Genomic DNA, 24611 nt, shown 5'->3' with positions numbered 1-24611 from the left:
GGGGCGTGCAAGAGATGCTGTCGGTGGCCAGAAGAATTGCGGGACACTTTCGGCGTACAGGCACCACGTACAGAAGACTGGAGCACCACCAAAAACTACTGAACCTGCCCTGCCATCATCTGAAGCAAGAAGTGGTAACGAGGTGGAATTCAACCCTCTATATGCTTCAGAGGTTGGAGGAGCAGCAAAAGGCCATTCAAGCCTATACAATTGAGCACGATATAGTAGGTGGAATGCACCTGTCTCAAGCGCAGTGGAGAATGATTTCAACGTTGTGCAAGGTTCTGATGCCCTTTGAACTTGCCACACGTGAAGTCAGTTCAGACACTGCCAGCCTGAGTCAGGTCATTCCCCTCATCAGGCTTTTGCAGAAGAAGCTGGAGACATTGAAGGAGGAGCTAACACGGAGCGATTCCGCTAGGCATGTGGGACTTGTGGATGGAGCCCTTAATTCGCTTAACAAGGATTCACGGGTGGTCAATCTGTTGAAATCAGAGCACTACATTTTGCCCACCGTGCTCGATCCTAGATTTAAAGCCTACCTTGGATCTCTCTTTCCGGCAGACACAAGTCTGCTGGGGTGCAAAGACCTGCTGGTGACAAAATTGTCAAGTCAAGCGGAACGCGACCTGTCAACATCTCCTCCTTCACATTCTCCCGCAACTGGGGGTGCGAGGAAAAGGCTCAGAATTCCGAGCCCACCCGCTGGCGGTGATGCAGGGCAGTCTGGAGCGACTGCTGATGCTGACATCTGGTCCGGACTGAAGGACCTGACAACGATTACGGACATGTCGTCTACTGTCACTGCATATGATTCTCTCAACATTGATAGAATGGTGGAGGATTATATGAGTGACCGCATCCAAGTAGGCACGTCACACAGTCCGTACTTATACTGGCAGGAAAAAGAGGCAATTTGGAGGCCCTTGCACAAACTGGCTTTATTCTACCTAAGTTGCCCTCCCACAAGTGTGTACTCCGAAAGACGGTTTAGTGCCGCCGCTCACCTTGTCAGCAATCGGCGTACGAGGTTACATCCAGAAAATGTGGAGAAGATGATGTTCATTAAAATGAATTATAATCAATTCCTCCGCGGAGACATTGACCAGCAGCAATTGCCTCAACAAAGTACACAGGGAGCTGAGATGGTGGATTCCAGTGGGGACGAATTGATAATCTGTGAGGAGGGGGATGTACACGGTGATATATCGGAGGGTGATGATGAGGTGGACATCTTGCCTCTGTAGAGCCAGTTTGTGCAAGGAGAGATTAATTGCTTCTTTTTTGGGGGGGTCCAAACCAACCCGTCATATCAGTCACAGTCGTGTGGCAGACCCTGTCACTGAAATGATGGGTTGGTTAAAGTGTGCATGTCCTGTTTTGTTTATACAACATAAGGGTGGGTGGGAGGGCCCAAGGACAATTCCATCTTGCACCTCTTTTTTCTTTTCTTTTTCTTTGCATCATGTGCTGATTGGGGAGGGTTTTTTGGAAGGGACATCCTGCGTGACACTGCAGTGCCACTCCTAAATGGGCCCGGTGTTTGTGTCGGCCACTAGGGTCACTAATCTTACTCACACAGTCAGCTACCTCATTGCGCCTCTTTTTTTCTTTGCGTCATGTGCTGTTTGGGGAGGGTTTTTTGGAAGGGACATCCTGCGTGACACTGCAGTGCCACTCCTAGATGGGCCCGGTGTTTGTGTCGGCCACTAGGGTCGCTAATCTTACTCACACAGCTACCTCATTGCGCCTCTTTTTTTCTTTGCGTCATGTGCTGTTTGGGGAGGGTTTTTTGGAAGGGACATCCTGCGTGACACTGCAGTGCCACTCCTAGATGGGCCCGGTGTTTGTGTCGGCCACTAGGGTCGCTAATCTTACTCACACAGCTACCTCATTGCGCCTCTTTTTTTCTTTGCGTCATGTGCTGTTTGGGGAGGGTTTTTTGGAAGGGCCATCCTGCGTGACACTGCAGTGCCACTCCTAGATGGGCCCGGTGTTTGTGTCGGCCACTAGGGTCGCTAATCTTACTCACACAGCTACCTCATTGCGCCTCTTTTTTTCTTTGCGTCATGTGCTGTTTGGGGAGGGTTTTTTGGAAGGGACATCCTGCGTGACACTGCAGTGCCACTCCTAGATGGGCCCGGTGTTTGTGTCGGCCACTAGGGTCGCTTATCTTACTCACACAGCGACCTCGGTGCAAATTTTAGGACTAAAAATAATATTGTGAGGTGTGAGGTATTCAGAATAGACTGAAAATGAGTGTAAATTATGGTTTTTGAGGTTAATAATACTTTGGGATCAAAATGACCCCCAAATTCTATGATTTAAGCTGTTTTTTAGTGTTTTTTGAAAAAAACACCCGAATCCAAAACACACCCGAATCCGACAAAAAAAATTCGGTGAGGTTTTGCCAAAACGCGTTCGAACCCAAAACACGGCCGCGGAACCGAACCCAAAACCAAAACACAAAACCCGAAAAATTTCAGGCGCTCATCTCTAATATCAGCACATCCCTAGGCATACAATGCTAGCAAACTCAATGTGGTATTAGAATATTCTCTGACATGCGGGGGGACGCCCAGCACAGGGCTAGTATGCCCCACATGTTAGGCGCATGAGACCCACAGCCATTTTTGTGATAGCATCGGCTGCATGTGATGTCATGCAGCTGCACCGACTACGCCCCCTGTTTCTCCGTTGCCGCCCCTGTTTTGAAGTCTCGTCCCCGCAATACTCCATCTCCATCTTTGAAATGGAGCGTTGCCTCCCCCCCCCGTGACCATCTCTGCCTCATAGACAGGCAGAAGCAATCACATTTTCTGTGGGGCGCCGTAGAAAATGCAGGCGCATGCGCAGGATGGGCCCTGCGCAGGATCCCGCATCCTCTTAGCAATTTTTACTGTTGGATCGCTTATTGCGATTGCGATCCATCCTTAATCAGGCTCTATTTGTAAAATATAAAATATACATCACAAGATTAGATGCCACTAAGGCCCTCATTCCGAGTTGTTCGCTCGCAAGCTGCTTTTAGCAGCTTTGCACACGCTAAGTCGCCGCCTACTGGGTGTGAATCTTAGCTTCTCAAAATTGCGACCGACGGATTCGCAATATTGCGAATAGACCTTTCTTAGCAGTTTCTGAGTAGCTCCGGACTTACTCAGCCATTGCGATCAGTTCAGTCAGTTTCGTTCCTGGTTTGACGTCACAAACACACCCAGCGTTCGCCCAGACACTCCCCCGTTTCTCCAGCCACTCCCGCGTTTTTCCCAGAAACGGTAGTGTTTTTTCCAACACACCCACAAAACGGCCAGTTTCCACCCAGAAACACCCACTTCCTGTCAATCACATTACGATCACCAGAACGAAGAAAAAAACTCGTAATGCCGTGAGTAAAATACCTAACTGCATAGCAAATTTACTTGGCGCAGTCGCACTGCGGGCATTGCGCATGCGCAGTAAGCGGAAAATCGCAAAATAACGAAAATCGGCAACGAGCGAACAACTCGGAATGACCACCTAAGTGAGCAAAACTGCCGGCAAATGGCAGTAATAAAATTTTTCTCATGTAATAATTTTAAGTCACATTTCCCTTAGGTCAGTCATGTAAAAGACAAAGGCCTCAAACCAGAAATAACCAGTCTTAGCCGGTCTGGTGGGGTGTGTGAGGTCATGCTGTGATGTCATAATGGAAACTGCCTATGTCAGGGCTATGCTGTTGCTGTCTCTTGCATATGCTTTCAGAGGCCTGGCACGGCATAGCACACTGGTAGAAGGTTAGTGACTGGACAAAGATAAGAGCAGCTTATTTTGAATCGTCGGCAGACGTTTAGCATGACTATTATAATATATGACTTACGACCTTGGGGATAGCATAGTATTGGATAAAAATAAAATCTCACACCTACTGGGACAGTGCCATTACTTAACATCCACAAGCGGCTGCAAATGGGCCATTGGAGATATATGAAGGGTGCTTTACTCTCTCTCTCTCTCTGCCTGCCTAAATCCCAGTGTGCCAGTGTTGCACGCTGATCCATTTTTATTAATATGTAGAGATGTAAGAGAATTAAATTGTGCTTTAATCATTACCTTTGTTTTTATCCAATACTATATACAGATGTAGCCATGCTGATCATGGCTACATCTGAGGGAAACGTGCACCCTCGACGCAGCTATGCGCACCTGTGCCTAGCTATGTCGAGTTGCGGCATTTGCCGCCCCCATCCATGTGAATGGGGCACACACATGTCTTAGATGTCCAGATGTACGCGGTGCAGTCGCGACTAACAAGGCGCAATCGCCTTAAGATGTAGCCACAATGAGAATAGCTACATTTGTACAGTTGTAATTCCTGTTAGCGTCAGAAATGAATGCTATGGTGGCTATGACTGTCCCCCTCCCCCCTCATTCCCACTCAGGGAGTGTGGGGGGAGGGGGACAGTCATAACCCATAGGGGTACAGGGGAAACCACCGGTGGGCCCTACTGTCTGGGGGCCCACCTCCTCGTCTATGGATCAGGTCCCGTCTGTGCACTTGAATTGTACATTATACATATTATCTACAGTGCATTGCAGTTATTAATCTGGTACATTATCATGCATGTACTAGCAGTATTTACTATATATATTTATCATGGGCCCTATACCATGTTAGCCAAGCCTCTGTGGCAGCAGGCCACACCCCTAAGCATGGGCCTTTACCTCTGCATTCCCCCGGTGGGCTCTCCATGCCCCACTCATTTCTTGCTCTCTTTTTTCACTCTCTAACCATTGACGTATAGGTGCGTTTTTCTCCTGCCGGGTAAATAGGTCAAGATATCAGATTTGAGGTGACAGATGGGAAGACTGGGTTAGGCAAGGTTAGTTGGAGGGCGGGTGGTCTGGGCAAACCAGGGACGTGCAGTCAGGGAAGGCAGGGGAGGCAGTGCCTCCCCTGTCATTAATGATTAAAATAATATAAAGAAGATACTTATGACACATACTGTATTCTGTGTCATAAGTATCTCCTTTATATTAATCTAATCATTATCCCTGTTTAAATGTGTTTGGGAGGCACCGATCGTGGTACCTCCCAGTGTGAATGGGGAAGGGTGTGGGAGCGGGGGGCGGGGGTGGGCGGGGCCTAGCCATGGGTATTAAAATTAAAAGTCCATTGGAAATGCATGGGAAAGCGGCACCATTAGAGGTGCTGCTTTCATACAGGGACGTGCTTTCAACCCATGAAAGCACACCCCTGTCAGTGAGGCCACAGTGATTGGCCAGAGGATCCGTCACTGGATCCGCTGCCATCACTATATGGGTGCGCGGAGGTGTGGGCATTGGTGGCAGTGAGAGTATTAGTGGCACTGCCATTCTGCAGAGTTTGGCAGCGGAGCAGTACCAATTTCAAAAATGGCACCTCAGCGTAATTTTTTAAATTCAAGATGGCAACCACGAGCCAATCACGGCTCGCTGCGTCATCACCCCGGCCCCTCCGGCTGACTTATATAAGTCAGCACGAGGCATCGGCGTCAGTCCGACGGCGGAAGAGCTCCTGAAGAAAGAAGACGCTGGAAGTCTTGGATGGCTTAAAGGCCGCCGCCTCCAGGTGAAGACCCTGAATAATAAACTTTTTTTTAAAGATGGTGTGGTGTTTTTATTTTAATATTTTCTTTACAGGTGGACTACAGGTGCCAGCGGGCCCTTTATGTCCGGACACGCTGGCACTTGTGGTTCTCCAAGTGCTATGCAAAAGAGCTTAACGGCTGCCGCCCACCAGGTGAAGACGCTGGAAGCCCTGGAAAGGCGGCAACCATGCAAAAGAGCTTAAAGGCCGCTGCCTCCCCGGTGAAGACGCTGGAAGCCCTGGGGAGGCGGCGGCTCCCCAGGTGAAGGCGTCGGAAGTCCTGGAGAGGCGGCAGACATGCAAAAAAGCTTAAAGGCCGCCGCCCCCAGGTGAAGACCCTGACTAATAAACTTTTTTTTAAAGACGGAGTGGTGTTTTTATTTTAATTTTTTTTATTACAGGTGGACTACAGGTGCCAGTGGGCCCTTTATGTCCGGACATGCTGGCACTTGTGGTTCTCCAAGTGCTATGCAAAAAAGCTTAACAGCCACCATCCACCAGGTGAAGACGCTGGAAGCCCCGGGAAGGCGGCAGCCATGCAAAAGAGCTTAAAGGCCGCTGCCTCCCAGGTGAAGACGCCGGAGAAAGATGACGGAAGCCCTGGGGAGGCGGCGGCCCCCCAGGTGAAGACCCTGACTAATAAAAAAAAAATTAAAGACGGTGTGGTGTTTTTATTTTAATATTTTCTTTACAGGTGCCAGGGGGCCCTTTATGTCCAGACATGCTGGCAATTGTGGTTCTCCAAGTGCTATGCAAAAGAGCTTAACAGCCGCCGCCCACCAGGTGAAGAAGCTGGAAGCCCTGGGAAGGCGACAGCCATGCTAAAGAACTTAAAGGCTGCCGCCCCCAGGTGAAGACCCTGACTAATAAACTTTTTTCTTAAAGACGGTGTGGTGTTTTTAAAGAAGAAGAGGAAGACAAAGAAGAAGGAGAAGAAGAAGAAGAAGAAGAAGAAGTAGTAGTAGTAGGACAAAAATAGGCTATATTTTGCTTAAAATAAAAATAGACATTTATTTTTTAAATATATTTTGCTTGAAGTTGTCTTAATAAATAAATTCTCTCAAAAGGTGAAGAAATGACACATACTTAGGGAGACAAATATATTAGGAGAGTTTAAAACCATGCATTGTTTATTCTACACAAGAGAGTACCATGTGAGGCAGCCATTTTGGGTCCACTACATAGATTACACTGTGCTATAAGTAAAACATGGCAGTAAGGCATACAAAGGTAAAATGAAAAGCAACTAACAGGAAACCTAGTTTGCAGCTTATGTGAGCGGCCTAACAAGGATGTACTGCCTGCCGCTGTGCAGGTGTCGTCACTTCACCCACCTGTGCAACGCCGTCACAGACGATATCCAGATGCGTAGGGACCCGCTCTCCGGACCAGGCACCAGCGCGAACGCCACCTCACCGCAGTATGAGTGGAATTATTACACTCACTTAGTGCAGTTGGACTTCCAGCATATAGCACTGCACTGACAGTTGGTGTTCCGGTCATGCTTCTGCAGACCTTGACTCTGCCCAGGTTATACTGTTTTCAGCTAGAAAGCTGTCCAATCTGATTTTGAATGCATTTACAGAGTCCGCCATAATTACCTTCTCCGGCAGAGAGTTCCAAATCTTTATTGCCCTGAAGAACCCCTTCCTACGTTTTGTATGGAATTTTCTCTCCTCTAACCTCAGTGAGTGTCCATGTGTCCTATACAGAGTTCTATTAATAAACAAATCCCCTGCTAACTCCTTGTAATGACCCTTTACATATTTGAAGATATTAATAATATCTCCTCTTAGACGCCTCTTTTCTAGAGTATACATATTTAACATAGTTAGCCTTTTCTCGTACTCCAGTGTCTCTAACCCTTTAATCAGTTTAGTAGCACGCCTTTGAACTCTTTCGAGTTCTCCAATATCTTTTTTATAATATGGTGCCAAAAACTTAACACAATATTCCAGGTGCGGACGTTCCAATGATTTGTACAGCGCCATGATTACATCCTCGTCCCTGGTCTCAATACCCCGTTTTATGCAAGCAAGGACTTTACTTGTCTTCTTCACTGCATTTTAACACTGTGTACTGCTATTGAGTGTATTATCTATGAGGACCCCCAAATCTTTTTCCACTACTGATACCACTATATTTTCCCCATTAAGTGAATAGGATGCAAGTTTGTTTTTAATCCCAAAATGCATAGCTTTGCATTTTTCAATATTGAACCTCATTCCCCATTTAGACACCCAGAATTCAAGTTTAAATAAGTCATTCTGTAGAGACTCCACATCTATTTCTGAATTAATTACCTTACCCAGTTTAGTATCATCTGCAAAGATTGATACTATGCTTCCCAGGCCTATTCCTAGGTCATTAATACATATATTGAACAGTAGCAGACCAAATATGGACCCTTGTGGTATTTATACTGCTGACTACTAGTGCCCAGCTGGAGAACATCTCATTGACCACTACTCGTTGTACCCTGTTATCCAGCCAATTACCTATCCATGTACAAATAGTGTATCCTAGACCAAGTTCCCTTAATTTGATGATCAGTCTCTTGTGAGGCACTGTATTGAAGGCTTTTGCAAAATCTAAATAGACCACATCCACTGCTTTTCCCTGGTTAAGATTATCGCTCACTTCGTCGTAGAAGTTAATTAAGTTAGTTTGACATAATCTGTCGCTCACAAACCCATGCTAACTCCTGCTCATAAATTTAGTATTCCGCAGATAATCCTCTATGCTATCCCTCAAAATTCCTTCCAATATTTTACCCACTATAGAGGTTAAACTAACTGGTCTATAGTACCCAGGATGATTTTTTAGAACCCTTTTTAAATAATGGCACTACCTCAGCTATACGCCAATCCATCGGTACCATACCCGATTTAATGGAACTATAGAAAATCAAGTATAAGGGTCTTGCAAGCTGTGCCTTAAGCTCCATAATAACCCTCGTATGAAAACCATTTGGTCCCGGTGATTTATAAATCTTTATGTTGCTTAGTCTCTCCAGGACTATTTCCTCACTTAAACAAGCATCTAGCCAAGAATTATTACCTTCACTGTCGTTATGCACTACTAACACCGTCTGATCCTCCCTGGTGAAAAAAGCTGTTCAGTATATCCGCTTTTATTTTGACATCGTTTCCAAGGCTCACAGTTCATCTTTTAATGGGCCTATGTTCTATTTTTTTAACCCTTTAATGTTTATGTATTTATAAAACTCTTTGGGATTGGCTTTATTCTCTATAGCAATTTGTTTTTCGTTTACAATTGTAGCTGCCCTTATTACTTTTTTGCATCTTTTATTGCATTCTTTGTAATACTGGAATGACTCCTCCCCTCCATTAGTTTTAAATGCTTTAAAAGAACACCTCTTTTTAGCCATTGCTTCTTTGACATCCTTATTAAGCCACATTGATTTGAGTCTATTACTCTTGCATTTACTGCCCAAGGGTATGAATTTGTGAATATTGCTATCAAGCAACCCTTTTAAAGCATCCCACATTTCCGATGTGTCTTTACTATGAAACAAAACTTCCCAGTCAATGTCGTTTAGCATATTGAAGTTAGCTTTTCTAAAGTTGAATGTTTTTGTTGATTCCTTATAGCTATGTTTCTTGAAACTGATGCTGAATGTGATCATATAGTGATCACTGTTTCCCAAGGTCTCCTCAACTGTAATGTTTGATATAATGTCCACATTATTGGTAATAACTTGGTCCAGAACATTATAACCTCTGGTTGGGTCCTCGACTAATTGAGACAAGTATTGATCCTTTAATGTGTTTAGAATCCTGCTGCTCCTAATTTTTACACATGAATTGTTACTCCAGTTTATACCTGGATAGTTAAAAATACCCTAACACTAGGATGTCCCCCATTCCCGCAGCTTTTTCAATTTGCTGTGAGAGCAGTTCCTCGTCACGTATGCTAATATCTGGTTGCTTGTAGCACGTGCCAATGACTAGTTTCTTTATTTCAGTGCCCCCACTAGTGATCTCAACCCATAGTGATTCCACATTATCACCAGTCCCCTCGTAAATAACATATATTAAGTTTGGTTTTAGAGATGGTTTTACATAGAGACATACCCCTCCTCCCCTTTTGGTAGCCCTGTCCCTCCTGAGAAGTGAATATCCCTCCAAATTAGTAACCCAGTCGTGAGAGTCGTCCCACCATGTTTCCGAAATACCTATAATATCATACTGATTTTTTGATACTTGCCATTCCAATTCCCCCATTTTACCTGATAGGCTTCTTGCTTTCGCAAGCAGACATTTTATGTTAATATTTCCTTTGCCCTTTTGCTTTAATGGTAACTTACCATTATTTACAAGTGCCTTTCTAGAATTACTCTTACCAACTGTTATTCTATTCTCTACCTTACCCCCCATCAGGGGTTAAGGTGCAATCAGTGAGATTGCTGGACTATTCAGGGAGTTTGGGAGATTTCTTCTATTTCAGGGAGTCTCCTGCAGAATGAGGGAGAGTAGGCAAGTATGTTTATACCAACAGAATAATGTACAAAAAGACAGCAAACTACATGTACAGTAGTTTAATTTGGACCACATGGCCTGCCTGGTAGTGGTATCACATCCTATAGCAACAATACACTGTTCAACACTTAAGTCACGTAATCGGTCAGGCAGAGATGCACCTCTCTGCCGGTAACCTCAGGGTACCATGTGTAAAATGTGGCACTGGTGCTCCCGAACTGTACCATGTGGAACGCAAAACTGGATATAAGCAGCTAGCTTCTCCTGTGGAATGCAACAACTTCTAATGCAGCTACCAGTTAGCAAGCAACATCAGTGCACATGTGCAGACCAGTAGGGACCATATGGTAGCACTGATCCCAAGTTTTGAATGACCAGCTAAACTACAGGAATAATTTATTAAACTCAATAAAACAGGAGTTAAAGGGAATGTCTCATATCAGCACATCCCTAGGCATACAATGCTAGCAAACTCAATGTGGTATTAGAATATTACTAGAGATGTGCACAGGACCATTTTTGCTGGATTTGCAATTGGCCCTGATTCGTCATCCAGCTTTGTATTTGGTTTTTGCCAAACTGCCGTGACTGGTTTTGTTTTTTTGTTTTCAAAAATTGACAAACAAAACTAAAATCACATAATTTGGGCCTTTTTTTTGTTCCATGGGGGTGATTCAGACCTGATCCTAGATGTGCTAAATTTAGCACATTTATGATCAGATTCTCTGACATGCGGGGGGACGCCCAGCACAGGGCTAGTATGCCCCACATGTTAGGCGCCCGCATGAGACCCACAGCCTTTTTTGTGATAGCATCGGCTGCGTATGATGTCATGCAGCTGCACCGACTACGCCCCCTGTTTCTCCGTTGCCGCCCCTGTTTTGAAGTCTCGTCCCCGCAATACTCCATCTCCGTCTTTGAAATGGAGCGTTGCCTCCCCCCCCGTGACCATCTCTGCCTCATAGACAGGCAGAAGCAATCGCATTTTCTGTGGGGCGCCGTAGAAAATGCAGGCGCATGCGCAGGATGGGCCCTGCGCAGGATCCCGCATCCTCTTAGCAATTTTTACTGTTGGATCGCTTATTGCGATTGCGATCCATCCTTAATCAGGCTCTATTTGTAAAATATAAAATATACATCACAAGATTAGATGCCACTAAGGCCCTCATTCCGAGTTGTTCGCTCGCAAGCTGCTTTTAGCAGCTTTGCACACGCTAAGTCGCCGCCTACTGGGTGTGAATCTTAGCTTCTCAAAATTGCGACCGACGGATTCGCAATATTGCGAATAGACCTTTCTTAGCAGTTTCTGAGTAGCTCCGGACTTACTCAGCCATTGCGATCAGTTCAGTCAGTTTCGTTCCTGGTTTGACGTCACAAACACACCCAGCGTTCGCCCAGACACTCCCCCGTTTCTCCAGCCACTCCCGCGTTTTTCCCAGAAACGGTAGCGTTTTTTCCAACACACCCACAAAACGGCCAGTTTCCACCCAGAAACACCCACTTCCTGTCAATCACATTACGATCACCAGAACGAAGAAAAAAACTCGTAATGCCGTGAGTAAAATACCTAACTGCATAGCAAATTTACTTGGCGCAGTCGCACTGCGGGCATTGCGCATGCGCAGTAAGCGGAAAATCGCAAAATAACGAAAATCGGCAACGAGCGAACAACTCGGAATGACCACCTAAGTGAGCAAAACTGCCGGCAAATGGCAGTAATAACATTTTTCTCATGTAATAATTTTAAGTCACATTTCCCTTAGGTCAGTCATGTAAAAGACAAGGGCCTCAAACCAGAAATAACCAGTCTTAGCCGGTCTGGTAAGGGTGTGTGAGGTCATGCTGTGATGTCATAATGGAAACTGCCTATGTCAGGGCTATGCTGTTGCTGTCTCTTGCATATGCTTTCAGAGGCCTGGCACGGCATAGCACACTGGTAGAAGGTTAGTGACTGGACAAAGATAAGAGCAGCTTATTTTGAATCGTCGGCAGACGTTTAGCATGACTATTATAATATATGACTTACGACCTTGGGGATAGCATAGTATTGGATAAAAACAAAATCTCACACCTACTGGGACAGTGCCATTACTTAACATCCACAAGCGGCTGCAAATGGGCCATTGGAGATATATGAAGGGTGCTTTACTCTCTCTCTCTCTCTGCCTGCCTAAATCCCAGTGTGCCAGTGTTGCACGCTGATCCATTTTTATTAATATGTAGAGATGTAAGAGAATTAAATTGTGCTTTAATCATTACCTTTGTTTTTATCCAATACTATATACAGATGTAGCCATGCTGATCATGGCTACATCTGAGGGAAACGTGCACCCTCGACGCAGCTATGCGCACCTGTGCCTAGCTATGTCGAGTTGCGGCATTTGCCGCCCCCATCCATGTGAATGGGGCACACACATGTCTTAGATGTCCAGATGTACGCGGTGCAGTCGCGACTAACAAGGCGCAATCGCCTTAAGATGTAGCCACAATGAGAATAGCTACATTCGTACAGTTGTAATTCCTGTTAGCGTCAGAAATGAATGCTATGGTGGTTATGACTGTCCCCCTCCCCCCTCATTCCCACTCAGGGAGTGTGGGGGGAGGGGGACAGTCATAACCCATAGGGGTACAGGGGAAACCACCGGTGGGCCCTACTGTCTGGGGGCCCACCTCCTCGTCTATGGATCAGGTCCCGTCTGTGCACTTGAATTGTACATTATACATATTATCTACAGTGCATTGCAGTTATTAATCTGGTACATTATCATGCATGTACTAGCAGTATTTACTATATATATTTATCATGGGCCCTATACCATGTTAGCCAAGCCTCTGTGGCAGCAGGCCACACCCCTAAGCATGGGCCTTTACCTCTGCATTCCCCCGGTGGGCTCTCCATGCCCCACTCATTTCTTGCTCTCTTTTTTCACTCTCTAACCATTGACGTATAGGTGCGTTTTTCTCCTGCCGGGTAAATAGGTCAAGATATCAGATTTGAGGTGACAGATGGGAAGACTGGGTTAGGCAAGGTTAGTTGGAGGGCGGGTGGTCTGGGCAAACCAGGGACGTGCAGTCAGGGAAGGCAGGGGAGGCAGTGCCTCCCCTGTCGTTAATGATTAAAATAATATAAAGAAGATACTTATGACACATACTGTATTCTGTGTCATAAGTATCTCCTTTATATTAATCTAATCATTATCCCTGTTTAAATGTGTTTGGGAGGCACCGATCGTGGTACCTCCCAGTGTGAATGGGGAAGGGTGTGGGAGCGGGGGGCGGGGGTGGGCGGGGCCTAGCCATGGGTATTAAAAGTCCATTGGAAATGCATGGGAAAGCGGCACCATTAGAGGTGCTGCTTTCATACAGGGACGTGCTTTCAACCCATGAAAGCACACCCCTGTCAGTGAGGCCACAGTGATTGGCCAGAGGATCCGTCACTGGATCCGCTGCCATCACTATATGGGTGCGCGGAGGTGTGGGCATTGGTGGCAGTGAGAGTATTAGTGGCACTGCCATTCTGCAGAGTTTGGCAGCGGAGCAGTACCAATTTCAAAAATGGCACCTCAGCGTAATTTTTTAAATTCAAGATGGCAACCACGAGCCAATCACGGCTCGCTGCGTCATCACCCCGGCCCCTCCGGCTGACTTATATAAGTCAGCACGAGGCATCGGCGTCAGTCCGACGGCGGAAGAGCTCCTGAAGAAAGAAGACGCTGGAAGTCTTGGATGGCTTAAAGGCCGCCGCCTCCAGGTGAAGACCCTGAATAATAAACTTTTTTTTAAAGATGGTGTGGTGTTTTTATTTTAATATTTTCTTTACAGGTGGACTACAGGTGCCAGCGGGCCCTTTATGTCCGGACACGCTGGCACTTGTGGTTCTCCAAGTGCTATGCAAAAGAGCTTAACGGCTGCCGCCCACCAGGTGAAGACGCTGGAAGCCCTGGGAAGGCGGCAGCCATGCAAAAGAGCTTAAAGGCCGCTGCCTCCCCGGTGAAGACGCTGGAAGCCCTGGGGAGGCGGCGGCTCCCCAGGTGAAGGCGTCGGAAGTCCCGGAGAGGCGGCAGCCATGCAAAAAAGCTTAAAGGCCGCCGCCCCCAGGTGAAGACCCTGACTAATAAACTTTTTTTTAAAGACGGAGTGGTGTTTTTATTTTAATTTTTTTTTTTACAGGTGGACTACAGGTGCCAGTGGGCCCTTTATGTCCGGACATGCTGGCACTTGTGGTTCTCCAAGTGCTATGCAAAAAAGCTTAACAGCCACCATCCACCAGGTGAAGACGCTGGAAGCCCCGGGAAGGCGGCAGCCATGCAAAAGAGCTTAAAGGCCGCTGCCTCCCAGGTGAAGACGCCGGAGAAAGACGACGGAAGCCCTGGGGAGGCGGCGGCCCCCCAGGTGAAGACCCTGACTAATAAAAAAAAAATTAAAGACGGTGTGGTGTTTTTATTTTAATATTTTCTTTACAGGTGCCAGGGGGCCCTTTATGTCCAGACATGCTGGCAATTGTGGTCTCCAAGTGCTATGCAAAAGAGCTTAACAGCCGCCGCCCACCAGGTGAAGAAGCTGGAAGCCCTGGGAAGGCGACAGCCATGCTAAAGAACTTAAAGGCTGCCGCCCCCAGGTGAAGACCCTGACTAATAAACTTTTTTCTTAAAGACGGTGTGGTGTTTTTAAAGAAGAAGAGGAAGACAAAGAAGAAGGAGAAGAAGAAGAAGAACAAGAAGAAGAAGTAGTAGTAGTAGAACAAAAATAGGCTATATTTTGCTTAAAATAAAAATAGACATTTATTTTTTAAATATATTTTGCTTGAAGTTGTCTTAATAAATAAATTCTCTCAAAAGGTGAAGAAATGACACATACTTAGGGAGACAAATATATTAGGAGAGTTTAAAACCATGCATTGTTTATTCTACACAAGAGAGTACCATGTGAGGCAGCCATTTTGGGTCCACTACATAGATTACACTGTGCTATAAGTAAAACATGGCAGTAAGGCATACAAAGGTAAAATGAAAAGCAACTAACAGGACACCTAGTTTGCAGCTTATGTGAGCGGCCTAACAAGGATGTACTGCCTGCCGCTGTGCAGGTGTCGTCACTTCACCCACCTGTGCAACGCCGTCACAGACGATATCCAGATGCGTAGGGACTCCGCTCTCCGGACCCGGCACCAGCGCGAACACCACCTCACCGCGGACGACGGGGGTCTGGAAAGAGAGGGATATGCCGGTTGAGACGTACGCCCGACCTCCGCCTAGAGTACGGGACACGTCAGGGGTAGCCGCGACCTTCACCGGCTGGGCGGAAGGTCATCACTGGCCAATAGGCCTCAGCTACCCAATTCTCACACACTCGCACTCTCGCACGTTGTGTGGTGAGAGGGGGGTCCTCGCGTCCGCGAGCAAACCCTCCCGACCGGTATACAGGGGGGGGGAATGACAGACAGACAGGCACAGGGTGATACTCACTTCCAACTTGCGGGTCACCTTGATTGTCGCACCTCTCCGCTCCTGTTGGGGCAAGAAGAACAGCCTCCCTACCTGCAGGCTACTCTACGGCTAACAACGATACAGCCAACTACGCCTGCCTAAACAAACTAACTTAAACTGGAGGCCACTGGTTCTACCCCAATCAAACAGAGACCGGACGAATTAATCACGTTCACTACCCGGCAAGTCAGTGGAACAATTCCCCGGCCCAACAGTATACCCCGATTTACCAGTCCTACCTTCCAGATGTTGGACACCGGCCGGTGCCTTTGGCTCGCAATGAAGGACGGGGGTCTAGAGCAGACGGTGGCCCACTCCCGACGGCCGGGGGATGGCGACGTGTGGGACGGGAACGTTACTCCACACTTCCAATCCCCTGGGCCATACACCGCGTGGGGCCGGTCGGCTTCAAACAACAGCCACTGATCCCTGAAGAGCTGCTGCACAGCCCACTTCCAGCCGGAGGGGGCGCAGGCAGGAGCCTGAATGAGGGGCGCAGGCCGGAGGCCTGGGTGAGGGGCGCAGGCCGGAGGCCTGGGTGAGGGGCGCAGGCTGGAGGCCTGGGTGAAGGGCGCAGGCCTGGGTGAAGGGCACAGGCCGGAGGCCTGCTGTGGGCGCAGGCCGGAGGCCTGATGTGAGCGCAGGCCGGAGGCCTGGTGTGAGCGCAGGCCGGAGGCCTGGTGTGGGCGCAGGCCGGAGGCCTGGGGTGGGCGCAGGCCTGGTGTGGGCACAGGCCGGAGGCCTGGTGTGGGCACAGGCCGGAGCCTGCCTACTGGGCGCACAGGCCGACAGGGCCTGACTCTCCCCGCAGGCCTAGTGCCTGTCCCTGGTGCTCTAGGGAGGGTTTATAAATAAGTGGAGGTGGCCCAAGGCCGCCTACCTGTCGCGGAGGGAGAGGCTGCAGCGGGGAGCTTCGTTAGCTCTTTTGCTCTCCACACGCTGCAGCACTCTCCGCCGGACTTCCGTCGCTGGTCGCCGTCTTCTGCCTTCCTGCTTGGCTCCGCCGACGTCTTCTCCCGCACCGCCGATGTCTTCTTCTGCTCCGCCGACGTCTTCTTCCGCTGCTCTGCCGCCGCCGCCGGACCCGCTGTCTTCCACTGGAGCTCTTCTCCCGTCGCCGTCCGCCGCTCGACTGACTGCTCCCGCTCCGCAGCGCCTCTTATATGGCTCTGGGAGCGGGCGGAGCTATGACGCGACGAGCTCCGATTGGCTCGCCGCGGCGAGCTCCGATTGGTGGCCAAGGCGCGAGCCCTGATTGGCTCGCGCTTGGCGCGCCGTTTGAAATGCGCCGCTGTGATTGGAGGGGCTTGAATCCTTTCGGATGCAAGCCCCTCCAGACTGGGACCTGCCCGCCGCGCCGCCGCCCGTCGCGCCGCCGGGGAGAAGGGGGCAATCCCCTTCACATTCCCCCCCCCCCTTTGTCCTTTGTGGTCCCCACAAAGCAAGAATCCGACCACACAAAGTTCGGGTCCGCGTAGCGAGGGCCCGGGACGCCCCTATTTGAACGCAGAGAGCGTCTTGGTAGGGGGGAGGCAACCACATCGGCTGGGGGTTGAGGCTCCGATGCCTCCTCCGGCCGATTCTCCTCGACCGGCGACCACCATTCCTCGTCTGACAGAGGGGCCGGAGCTTCCCAGGCAGGGGCCCCCACCCCGTCCTCCGCTACAGGGGACTCAGCCCCGCTCACCGGATCCAGGAACGGACAAGGTCGCAGCTTACTCCGATGTAACGTGCGCAGGCGTCCCGTCCCATCAGTAGACTCCACTTGATACACAGGCCCACCTGGGGCCAAGCGACGGCGCACAAGGTACGGGGTAACTTCCCACCGTTCTGACAGTTTCCCCCCCGGGCGAACCTCTCGCACCAACACTCGCTGGCCCACGGCCAGCGACCCAGGCTCGTGGGACCTCACAGGTGGATGCTGGTGGTCTGCGATCAGCCTCCCAGCCAACTCGTGCGCCGCCTTCAGCCGCAGGCGGTGGTCCTCGACCCATTCGGCAGGGGCGAGGGGCGTTCCCTCCTCAGTCCCGGACAGTTGTAAGTCGTGTGCCTCCCGTCCTGGTCGACCGAACAGCAAAAAAAAAGGGGAAAATCCCGTGGTGTGATGGACTCTGTTGTTATAAGTCCAGACCAGTTCCTGAACATGTTCGGGCCATCGCTGCTTCTCAGCTCGTTCCAACACGCGGAGCATCTGCAGCAGAGTCCGGTTAAATCTCTCGCAGGCGCCATTCCCCTGCGGGTGGTAAGGTGTTGTGCGGGACTTTTGAACGCCATAAAGCTGGCAGAGGCGTTCCATCAGCTGCCCCTGGAAACAGGCCCCTTGATCCGAATGGATCCGCTCGGGGCAACCGTACTGCCGAATGAAATGTTCGATGATCGCTCGTGTTGCTGACTCCGCAGTCTGGTTCCGGGTGGGGACCACTACCGTGAATTTAGTGAAGTGGTCAGTCATTACCAGGGCATACTGGTGTCCACTTACTGACTCCCCGATCAACACGTAGTCGATCATCAGCATTTCCAGCGGCCGACTGGTCCGGATCGTCTGGATGGGCACATGCTGTTCCTGCGGCTTAACTACCGCACACCTCCTGCACTCACGACATACCTGGTCCACGACCGCTTGCAGCCGGGGGGGGGCGAAATATTGGCGTCTCAACCAATGGTATGTTTTATAGGGTCCCAAATGGGCCCCCTGCTCGTGCGCCTCTTCCACCACTGACCGCACCCGGGCTTCTGGCACGACCACCTGCTCAACAGTACGCATTTCCTGTTCCAAGTAGCATTGTCTCCGTAGGGTACCAGCGCAGACCCGCAATTGGTCCCAACGACGCACCACCTTCCTACAGAACCCGGTCAGCCCATCCTGCTCCCGGCGAGATGGCATATGACCCCTCTGTACCCACTGTCGAATGAGGTCCAAACCTTCGTCGGCCTGCTGTTCCTGTGCCCAGTCCGTCTCCGTGTACCTAAGTAAGGCAGTCTGGGCGTCCTGTCGACACAACTCTCCGCCCACGGGCTGCCGCACACGAGTGAGATCCGGCATTTCTTCTCCGCAATCATCTTCTTCTCCACCAGGTTCGGGGGTTTCCACTGGAAAGCGAGACAGGGCATCCGCGTTGGTATTGCTCTTCCCCGATCGATAGCGAATCTTGTAGGAGAACTTGGCCAACCTGGCCACCCACCGTTGCTCCAAGGCGCCTAACTTGGCGGTCTCCAGGTACGCCAGGGGGTTGTTGTCTGTAAAAATATCCACGTGAGCAGCGGTCAAGTACTCCGCAAACTTCTCGGTCACAGCCCACACCACCGCCAGCAATTCCAACTTGAAGGAACTGTAGTTGTCGGGGTTCCTTTCGGTCTCTCGCAGGCTACGACTGCCGTAAGCAATCACCCGCTCCTGCCCATCCTGAACCTGAGCCAAGACCGCGCCCAACCCCTGCAGACTTCCATCCGTGTATAGAACGAAGGGCTTCTCAAAATCTGCGTACCCCAACACCGGAGCCTCAGTGAGACTTGCCTTCAGTCGGTCAAAGGCCAGGTTCTGCGCTTCTCCCCAAGTCTCCAGGGCAGCTCTCTTCGTGGTCGCAATCCCTCGAAGCAAGGCATGTAAAGGTTCCGCAATCCAGGCGAAATCCTTGATGAAGCGTCGGTAGTACCCCACCAAACCCAGGAATGCCCGCAATTCCGTGACAGTGGTGGGCACCTTCCATTCCTGGACGGCCGCCACCTTGCTGGGGGTTGGGTACACCCCATCGCGTGACACCACGTGCCCGAGGTACTCCAAACTGGATTTCAACAGGTGGCACTTCCGGGGCTTGAGCTTCAGGCCGTACTCCTCCAACCGTTGCAGAACCCTGTCGAGTCGAGCAAAGTGTTCCTCCAAGGTCGCGGCGAACACGATGATGTCGTCCAGGTAAATCAGCAAGGCCTCAAAATTCAAGTCTCCCAAGCACCTCTCCATCATCCGCTGGAATGTGGCGGGCGCATTGTTCAACCCGAACGGCATGCGGCAAAATTCGAACAACCCCATGGGAGTAACGAATGCGGTCTTCTCCCTATCCTGGGGAGCTACCGGCACTTGCCAGTACCCACTGGCCAGGTCCAGGGTCGAAAAGAATTTTGCATTGCCCAGTGCAGCTAGGGACTCCTCAATCCTAGGGAGAGGGTAAGCGTCCCGGACGGTGCAACTATTCAACTTCCGGTAATCCACACAGAACCGGATAGTCCCGTCCTTCTTCCGGACTAGGACAATGGGTGCAGCCCATGGACTCTTGCTCTCCTGGATCACGTGGTTGTCCAGCATCTGACGCAACATGCTCTTTACTTCTTGGTACAACCGGGGCGGTATCGGCCGATACCGCTCCCGAACCGGGGGGGCGTCTCCGGTGCGGATCTCATGCTGTAGGTCCTCCGTATACCCGAAATCCTCTTCATGCCGGGAGAACACCTTCTGACGATTCCAGAGCATCTGGTCCAGCTTGGCTACGTCCCCGGCCGCGCACTCATCTAGCGACACGTCCATCTGCGTACGGATAATTGTACCGTTCCACTCAGGGCAGGCCCCCTCCTGCTCCTCCACTTGAACAGACAATGCCCATGCCTCGGAAGCCTCCGGCTGTAGGGAGAGTTTTCGCATACCCTGAATGCTATCCTCGTGAATCGCCACCACCTGAGCAATGACTGTCCCAGCCGGGACTCGGCAAAGCTGATCGGTGAGATTACAAAGGCGGACGGAGACCTTCCCCCCGGTCACCACCGACACGGTACGTGCCACCATCACTCCAGACCCTACCCTCAGCACATCAGTGGGCTCTACCATCACCTCCATGCCATTTAGGCTCTGATGAGTCCGTACTTCCAGAGGGATCAGGACCTCTTGGCGAGGTGGCAACTCCAGGCGCTGGTGGTGACCGACCTTCAAAAGACCCAGGTGCTCATCGATTGCCCCTAGGGCCCTGGTCCCCCGTCGCCCCACTTGTTGGAGAGCCTGCTGGACGGGGCGCCGGACTCCCAGATTCTTCCAATAGTGTGGCCCATTTTCCTGGAACAAGAGCTGGTCGAGATGTCGGAGTACATTCATCCCGAGGATCACTGGGCCATGGCTCAGCCCCGGGCTGCTGACTACCAGCAGCCCCTTCCTACCCAGCTCTCGGCCACAAACCACCATTTCCATCCACACCACCCCCACCACGGGGATGGGTAGGTTATTAGCTGCCGTGAGGGTAATGAAGCTCTCGGACACCTCACTTTTGAGATGGGCGTAGTGTTCAAGGAAACAGGCCTCGGAAATGGTGGATACTTGAGAGCCGGTATCCAACAGGCAGGACTGGTCTTTCCCACCGAGGCGGCTGACTACCACGGGACACTCTCCTACCAATTCAGCCTGTTCGTTAATGGCTGATCTCCCCTCATCGCTCTCCCCCACGGGTGGTCCCGTTACCGCGAGGGAGGTCAGTTTAACTGCGCCTCCGGGATTGCTTCGGTACAGGTCCGTGCAATATGCCCGTACCGATGGCAGCGGTAGCAACGAGGGCCTCGGCCCTCTCCCGGACGGCCGTCGGGTCCCGTGCTTCGTCCACGGGGCCGCCTGGTGTCCCGCTCACGGGACTCCGTGCCCCGCTGGTCACGCCGGTACACCTCCTCCCTCAGCTGGGAGACCTCTTCCCTCATCTCTTTGGTCACCCGGAGAAAGGCCTCTTTCAGGTCTTGCACACAGGTCTCTAATGGGTTGGTCTCCCTGCTAGCCACGGGCGCGGAGATCGGCTGCACCCACTGGGGAAAGACAGCGTGTGGCCCGTAATTGGCATTGCGGTCCCTGGCTACGGCGTCGATTTCCACCTGATGGAAGGTCAGGGTGTCATCCTGGGATATCTTATCCAGCATCACCTGCCTCAGGGGCACGTTCCTGAGTCCCATGGCGAACTGATCTCGCAATATCTGACTGGTGTTGGTGAGTGCCCCAAACCCATCGGGGTCTTTCCAACGTACTTCTCCCATCATCTCCTGGAGGGCGTTGGCATACTGGGGAATGGACTCGTCCTCCCTCTGGAACCGGCCAAACAGACGCTGCCGGAAGGTCCCCGCCGAGGAGGTGTCCCCATAGATATCCCCCAGGATACTATAGATCTCCTCCAGTTCCTCGCGTTCATCGTCGGGTCGTAAAAGAATCGTCCGACGAGCCTCGCTTTCCAGAGAATTCAGGGCGAGGGGCACCTGCAGGTCGTCGGGCACCCGATAGATGAGAAACGTCGCCTCTAGTCGGGCCTTCCAGTCCTCTAAGGTCATATTGCGACCGTCGTAACGGGGTAGGTGGGCGAGGGCTGGTCCGACGTTGAGTCGACGCGATAACCTTCGTCGCTCGTCGTCCGTTCCCCTCGGTACCACATCAGTGGAGCTGGCAGTCGAGCCTCTCCGAGTGGGTAGTTTCGGCACATCTGTCCATGGCTTCTCGGCTGTGGGTAGTGACTGATCACCGTCCATCCTGCCGACTACGCCAAATGTGAGCGGCCTAACAAGGATGTACTGCCTGCCGCTGTGCAGGTGTCGTCACTTCACCCACCTGTGCAACGCCGTCACAGACGATATCCAGATGCGTAGGGACTCCGCTCTCCGGACCAGGCACCAGCGCGAACACCACCTCACCGCGGACGACGGGGGTCTGGAAAGAGAGGGATATGCCGGTTGAGACGTACGCCCGACCTCCGCCTAGAGTACGGGACACGTCAGGGGTAGCCGCGACCTTCACCGGCTGGGCGGAAGGTCATCACTGGCCAATAGGCCTCAGCTACCCAATTCTCACACACTCGCACGTTGTGTGGTGAGAGGGGGGTCCTCGCGTCCGCGAGCAAACCCTCCCGACCGGTATACAGGGGGGGGGAATGACAGACAGACAGGCACAGGGTGATACTCACTTCCAACTTGCGGGTCACCTTGATTGTCGCACCTCTCCGCTCCTGTTGGGGTAAGAAGAACAGCCTCCCTACCTGCAGGCTACTCTACGGCTAACAACGATACAGCCAACTACGCCTGCCTAAACAAACTAACTTAAACTGGAGGCCACTGGTTCTACCCCAATCAAACAGAGACCGGACGAATTAATCACGTTCACTACCCGGCAAGTCAGTGGAACAATTCCCCGGCCCAACAGTATACCCCGATTTACCAGTCCTACCTTCCAGATGTTGGACACCGGCCGGTGCCTTTGGCTCGCAATGAAGGACGGGGGTCTAGAGCAGACGGTGGCCCACTCCCGACGGCCGGGGGATGGTGACGTGTGGGACGGGAACGTTACTCCACACTTCCAATCCCCTGGGCCATACACCGCGTGGGGCCGGTCGGCTTAAAACAACAGCCACTGATCCCTGAAGAGCTGCTGCACAGCCCACTTCCAGCCGGAGGGGGCGCAGGCAGGAGCCTGAATGAGGGGCGCAGGCCGGAGGCCTGGGTGAGGGGCGCAGGCCGGAGGCCTGGGTGAGGGGCGCAGGCTGGAGGCCTGGGTGAAGGGCGCAGGCCTGGGTGAAGGGCACAGGCCGGAGGCCTGGTGTGAGCGCAGGCCGGAGGCCTGGTGTGGGCGCAGGCCGGAGGCCTGGTGTGGGCGCAGGCCTGGTGTGGGCACAGGCCGGAGGCCTGGTGTGGGCACAGGCCGGAGGCCTGGTGTGGGCACAGGCCGGAGGCCTGGTGTGGGCACAGGCCGGAGCCTGCCTACTGGGCGCACAGGCCGACAGGGCCTGACTCTCCCCGCAGGCCTAGTGCCTGTCCCTGGTGCTCTAGGGAGGGTTTATAAATAAGTGGAGGTGGCCCAAGGCCGCCTACCTGTCGCGGAGGGAGAGGCTGCAGCGGGGAGCTTCGTTAGCTCTTTTGCTCTCCACACGCTGCAGCACTCTCCGCCGGACTTCCGTCGCTGGTCGCCGTCTTCTGCCTTCCTGCTTGGCTCCGCCGACGTCTTCTCCCGCACCGCCGATGTCTTCTTCTGCTCCGCCGACGTCTTCTTCCGCTGCTCTGCCGCCGCCGCCGGACCCGCTGTCTTCCACTGGAGCTCTTCTCCCGTCGCCGTCCGCCGCTCGACTGACTGCTCCCGCTCCGCAGCGCCTCTTATATGGCGCTGGGAGCGGGCGGAGCTATGACGCGGCGAGCTCCGATTGGCTCGCCGCGGCGAGCTCCGATTGGTGGCCAAGGCGCGAGCCCTGATTGGCTCGCGCTTGGCGCGCCGTTTGAAATGCGCCGCTGTGATTGGAGGAGCTTGAATCCTTTCGGATGCAAGCCCCTCCAGACTGGGACCTGCCCGCCGCGCCGCCGCCCGTCGCGCCGCCGGGGAGAAGGGGGCAATCCCCTTCACACTTACGCAGTAAGGAAAATGGTCTTACTCTATAATTGCTTTTAGATATCTTTCTCCTTTATATCTATTTTAAAGTGAGCTGAGGGGAAAATAGCAATACAGGGTCCAGTTACATTATAAAATAATAAAAAAAAATTATCTGACCAAAAAATAAAAATGTATAATAATTCTCCAACACTCTGAAGATAGTAAGCTCATACTGTGAATTGCATAAAATATTTCTATGAACCCCACTTAATCACTGTTACACACTGGTTCTCACTGAGCGGAGGCTGAGATGAGAGGGGTGTTATTCGGCAGGATCACTGGAAGTCAGCAGCCATCTTGGTACAGGGAGTGAAGCCTTCCTGAAGGAACAGTATGGAATCTGTGCAGTAGTGCTCTCCCCTTTCAACACTTTTTATATACAAATAGGATAATAATGCTAAAACTCCCACATAGTCATCTAAATGGGATGTAGTCACCATCCCGGCGGTCAGCTTACCACCACCGGGATCCCGGCCACCGAATGCAGTCAGTGGGGCCAAGGACTATTCCCACTAGTTGGTGTCCATGACACCCATAGAGAGGGAATAGAACCTGTGGCAAGCGCAGCAAGCCACCAAGCTCGCAGCGTGAAGCCCACAGCAAGGGGCTTCATTTTGCTTGCCCCTCTCCCGGCATTCTGGCAGTCAGGATACCGTCAT

Source organism: Pseudophryne corroboree, chromosome 1 (assembly GCF_028390025.1).
Source record: "Pseudophryne corroboree isolate aPseCor3 chromosome 1, aPseCor3.hap2, whole genome shotgun sequence".
NCBI classification, from domain to species: Eukaryota; Metazoa; Chordata; class Amphibia; order Anura; family Myobatrachidae; genus Pseudophryne; species Pseudophryne corroboree.
This window is presented reverse-complemented; position numbering follows the sequence as displayed.